A 5879-nucleotide genomic window follows, 5' to 3' on the forward strand; every position below is an offset into this window, starting at 1 on the left:
GGGGACACCAGTGAGAGCATGAGGTCACAGAGATGGGCAGAGGCCATCAGATCACTTACAACCTGGTAGCCACGGTACGGCATTTGGATTTCAGTCTAAGAGCAATGGGAAGCCATTGAAGAGTGCTGAGCAAGGGAATGACATCATCCGGTTGGCATTTTCACAAGATGATTCAGGCTATTAGGCGGGGAATGGGCTGTAGAGGTCAAGAGTAGAAGGCCAACCCTTATAACGGAGGCTACAGGAGCCATCAAGTCAAGACATGACACTGACTTGACCAAGGGTGGTGTAGTAGAATGCATGCATGAATGGTCCTAATGAATGGCCATCCAGTATCTGAGCCCTGTGGTCTATCATTTATGATCCCCTTCCATTATCACTGGGTTTTGAGCAATGTTATCGAAGCAGAGGCTTGCAAAGGGCATGTGCCTTAGGGCTTGCTCTCCTGCACAATTAGTCCTCTTTGCTCCTGGCGCCCTGCTGTGTGTGCCCTGAGAGCAGGTCCGTGCTAGCTGCCCACTGGAGGAGGAGACACCACATGGAACAGAGCTGCACAGTCCCAGCTGAGGCCATCCTAGATCAACCAACCCCTAACCAACTCTCAGGTTGAATGCTGATGCATGAGCCCATCCAGCCAACATCCACGGAGCCCAGTTCACAACAGCAGAAATGTCCAAACAAACCAAGGACAGGTAAGCAATAATAATTGGGTGTGATTTAAAGCCACTACATTTTTAGAGTGCTTGTTACTCAGTGTTAACTGGTCTAAATGCTAGAAAAGGTCTGGGAAGCAAAGTTTAGATTCAGAATATATTTCAGAATTAGAAAAGGCAGCATTGTTGATGGTTAGAATAGTTATCCACCCTCAAACACATGTAATTAGACACATCGCAATGATTTAAATCCAGCCAAAAAGGCATATTTTCTACAATCCTAACAAACAGCACGTTTTTAGTCCCTGGTGTTTCCATTAGTTCTGGAAGTCCAGACCTAAGTAGAACCAGGAATTCCATTTATTTCTGTGATGCTCACAGAGGGGTAGTGTGAAGACATGGGGAAGCTAAAACTTCCACCACAGAGCAAATCTTTGAAAGACTTGAGGAGGCGGGAACCAAAAAAGGAGAGGACAGAGGAGGGCACAGCTTCCCTGGAAGGGAGCACATCTTGGAGAGAGAAGTGCCATTAAAAAAATTTAATTCCTAAAAATTTGACTATGGCTCCAAGGGGGAGTCTTTGATCCAGTATTGCCCCAAATAAAAGTTATTTGAGAAAATGAAGAGATTGAACAAAGACCTGGAGATCATTTGTTGCCTGGGCAAAATTAAATGTTTGGATTCAGCCTGATCACAGGTTGCTGAATCAGGATGCACCAGCAAAGGAACCTAAGAGGCAAGGACTGGGATTAAGAGTGAGAAATTTCTGACTCCATTGCCAGTTTTTCCAGGGAAATAATCAGTTTCCCCTGTGTCTTAGATGAAGTTCTCCAGGAAACAGACTCTGAAAGAGACATTTGTTTGCAGGAAGGTTATTAGAGTATGCTCGTGGAAGCAACAGCTGTTAGGGAAGAAAAGAGAGCTGAACTAGACAGAATTTCTCTTGCGGGAGAAATCAAACTTGCAATAAGTTGCAACAAAGGTTTCAGTCAATCTCATGGAAAGGTCTGGGGCTTGGAAGGTTCTTCAAAGATGTCCCTCGCTGAGGCAAAGGGGTCTGGTACTGACCCCAGATCAACAAGTTAGTGCATGCAGGCTGCCTCTGGAGTGGAGAGTGACCTTGAGTGAGGGGCTCCCTTCTGCTGAGAGCAATCACTGGGGAAGGACTCAGGGGTAAGCTCTCGGTGGGGAACTCTCCCAGCAGCTGGGAAACAAGTGCCTCCATCCTGAAGGGGGCATCTGCATGGTAACAACAGGGTCCGCTACAATCTGTCGAGTAAGGTCCTCCGCGCTTTCCTTCCACTTCCCTGGGAGGGAAGCTATGGACGTTCATCCAGGCGTGACCACAGACCACCGACCATCCCTTCCATTACGATGATGGGGTTAATGCGAGGCCCCAGTGAGTTGAGAAAAGGGGAAATAAGGAAGGCAGAAAATATAAACTTTGTTATGTGAGGTAGTGAAGAGGAGAAAAGCTCTTTGTGACCACAGAAGAAAGATGTAGAGATTTTTGTTGTTTTAAGTAACGGCAGTGATTTGACTATGTCAATAGAATGAGGGAAGAATTGAATGAGGACACTGAAAATATGGAAGAGACAAATAACTGATAAAACAAGCACCAAACCGTTGAGAACTGGGAGTGCATGGGAAGGGGAGCCTGGAAGGGGGACAGGGAAACAACTCTTTGAGTGGAGAAGGGCAGGACAGCTGTAGGTGGGGCTGGAGGGAGGCTGTCTGAAGGGGGCTGTGGCCACGTGGTGACTTCCCGTTATTCTCAGTGAAACAGGAGTCAGAGCCTTCTGTTGAGAGTGACAGGCTCAGGGTACATTCAGGATTTGAGAAAAGAAATGATCTTCTGAAATTGCTGCCTTGGGACATGGGTGAATTTGCCAGGCAGTGACGAGGAGACAAGAATGGGCGAGGAATTCTACAAGGGTGGTGGAGCGAGTCCTGGTCTAGCTCTGGGTGGAGGTTTTGCTTTTGGTTTGGAGGGTTTCTTCCTGAAACCCTCACCTCAGGGCCAGGAACAGAAGAAACGACTGGTTGGGCTCATCCTAGTTAGGGACGGACTGGATCAGAGGAGGTGGGTGGCATCGGTGGGGAGAGAAAACTGGGTGGTGGTGAAACCTTGCTTCAAATAATTGATCTTGAAGCCTAGGAGAGCTAAGGAGGAAAGTGTGGCAAGGAAAAGAGCTGGTCAACTTGGATAACTGGAAGGGACCAGAACTAGGAGAGGTTTAGTGGACACGGCAGCTATATCACGGGGCTGCTTTCCAGAAGTGAAGGGACACCCCCTTTTTTCTATCAGGAATTCCATCTTAGGCCGTGTCAACAAGCAGTGGTCTTAGGGTTCAGATCTTTCCGGTTTTGCTGACCTTCCTACCTAAGAAGCCGGTAGACACCTGCCCCATCAACCGTGCAACTGACAACCACATCTCTAATCCCCTCTGACTCTCAGGTCTTGGTGATCCTTTGATATCTCCCCAGGGCTGGGCCCCCATATCCTCTGCTGTCAGCACCATGAGAAGTTTGCTCATCTTACCTTTGTAGATCAGAGTGGGAGAGCATGACTTCTTGGTAATGTGCTGCTGGGAAGACTGGCCTTTCTTCTCAGGGATTCTCTTCTATCCCTTTTATAATTTGACCCTTTCTTCCTAGTTATAAGACAAGGCAAAAATGCTCTATGGCAGAAGTGATTTTATACCAAGACAAAAGTTGTGTGTGCTCTTATAAATGTTGTCCATATGGGATGTGCCCATATGCAGCAACAACAACAACGAGTCTGTGTTTAAGTAAACTTGGATGCATGGATATATAATAACAAGACTTATGTTTCATAGCGCACATATGCACATACATAAAAACCCTATTAAGAATCCATTTGAAATTGTGAAATTCTTCTATTCTAAGAGAACACATCAGACTCAAGGTGATCTTTATTTAAATGACATCAAACAAGGTTATGTGAGAACCCCTGTAGGTAGAAACCAGAGAGGAATGAGACCATTTAGGTCATTCTGTATTTTGAGCTCCTTGGCAGAGAAGTTCTGCCCCATGCCCTGTACTCACTCACACTATTCCCAGGTCACTTGTAACAGATGCAAGAAATTGGGCTGTCACTAGCTCCTCAGGACTTTCTCAGACTTAAGACTGTTAGCCTTGTTTCATTTTGATTTACTTTTGTCACTGCCCCCTGGATAGACCATCTCATGAAATCCCTGAGCCTATCTGCTGCTTATCATGAGCTGGATTCCATAACACCTTCAAGAAAAGAGGGAGAGGGAGCACATTTCCTTGTACCGACATTTTGGACAAAATGGCTCCCACAGCCAGCTCACCATTGACCTAAACCACAAGCCACCACAGAGCAAACCCCCCCCCGACACACACACACACACACACACACACACACACATGCCTTAAGGACCAACAAAGAGATCATCCCAGGCCTCACACAAGGGTTAGGTAGCTTGACAGGAGATGCCATAAATAAGTAATTCACTCCCAGGTCCAATTTCTTTTCTTTAGTTTAAGTGTCCAAACGCCACTTTGTTGTTTTATTAATGCAAGTGTCTCATTTCCATGCTCAGTTTCAAAGCTGCTGGAATCAGACAAAAACAAACAAACCAAAAAGCCCTGCATCTGTTAGTCGGCCAAAGTCCACCCATCTCCCCCAGGAAAAGTACGTTAATTTGATCTATTACAGAAAAAAATTCAGCATTGTCTCTGATTTGATTGTTTGCGGCACATACATTCCTCTCCTGTCATTGTCTGCTGCGTCTGTATTGTCTTCTAATGAGAAACTGTGCCCGGTTGCATGTAAAGAGGATTCTACCAATCTGTGTGGTCAGCTTGTCAGGGAAAATCGGCTCTTTCCTCTACAACGCGTTGGTAAAATGAGCCCCAGACATGCTTCGGTGATGGTAGCAGCACTCAACAAGAATGTTTGTTCATAGGCAAACACCGAGGGTGAATTTAGTTGAGGACCTGGAAGAGATTCATGGAGGCTCAGAACTGGAAGGAACCCTTAGCAATGGTCTAGACCAATCTCTGCCTATAGGCAAGGAAACTGAGATCTCTTCTTAGAATCCAGACAACTTCTCCAAAACTAGCATGAACTGAGCAAAGACAAGAGTAAAATCCAGTCCTGCTGACTCCCAAATCAACACTATCACCTGAGATTCTTAAACAGAACTCCCTTAGCCCTAACGGGTATCCCTTCATGCGCCAGAAAATACTCAAAGCCAAGGCATAGATATGCCACTTCTTCTTAAGTCTTGAATATTAACTTAAGATTAGTAAGCTAAAAGATTTTTATTAAAAAACAAACACATATTATGCAGGAGGAAAAATTCACATGACTTTTTAAAATTTACATGACTTTTCAAAGAGCACACAAATCTTAAAGGAAGTTTATGCTTGGGCAGCTAGCTACTGTTCAGGGCACATATGGGCTGGTCATGGACAAGCACTGCCTTACCTCCTACTGCCCGTGATGCCCAGGAAGTCCTTCCAAGGACCCCTTTGGCTAATTTCTCTTTCTCCTGGCCATTTCCCTCTGCTCTACCCCTACATTACCAAGTACAAGTGACCCACCCCAAATGTACTGGAACCCACCTTGTTTTCTTCTTCCTGAATAGAAGGGGGCGGATAGCTTCAGTGTCTTAATACACTGAAATCTGAATCATTGTTATGCCTCCTCTGCCATATTCTTTTGGGATTATAGGTCCAATGTAGCAATGGGAAGCCTGGGAAGGAGTAGCTTCCATATATTTTTTTTAGATCTTCTCATTTAATTCCACATAGTGCTTTTTACTAGTTTGGGTCACAAAAATGTTACCCAAATCCATGTCTAATTGTTCTACTTCATCCCAATTTACCATCACTCTCTTGTTTTAAAGAGTAAACACAATTTTTTCCCCTTCTCTTAATTTACCTCCTGTCCTGCAAAAGGAGTTTCTCCTAGAGTTTTGTTAAAGCACCTGCAGTATGACACGTCTGCTTTCTGAAACTATAAACTGAAGGCGTGTTTGAACACTTCTTATACAACAGCTAGAATTATTTCGGTAGGTGTTCCTGATTCATTTCAGTCCAGAGAAAACAGCCTATACAAATGAATTGGTGTAGCTCTTTTTCACTAGTTACTTTGTGGGGCATTACATCGATGGCTCCAATTCCTCCCCACTTCTTCTAGGCTTGCACTTTCCCACATGAGTTCATAGCCCT

This window comes from Eumetopias jubatus, unplaced genomic scaffold (assembly GCF_037043125.1).
Source record: "Eumetopias jubatus isolate StellerSeaLion01/CBP00866 unplaced genomic scaffold, mEumJub1_p1.0 scaffold_6, whole genome shotgun sequence".
Taxonomy (NCBI): domain Eukaryota; kingdom Metazoa; phylum Chordata; class Mammalia; order Carnivora; family Otariidae; genus Eumetopias; species Eumetopias jubatus.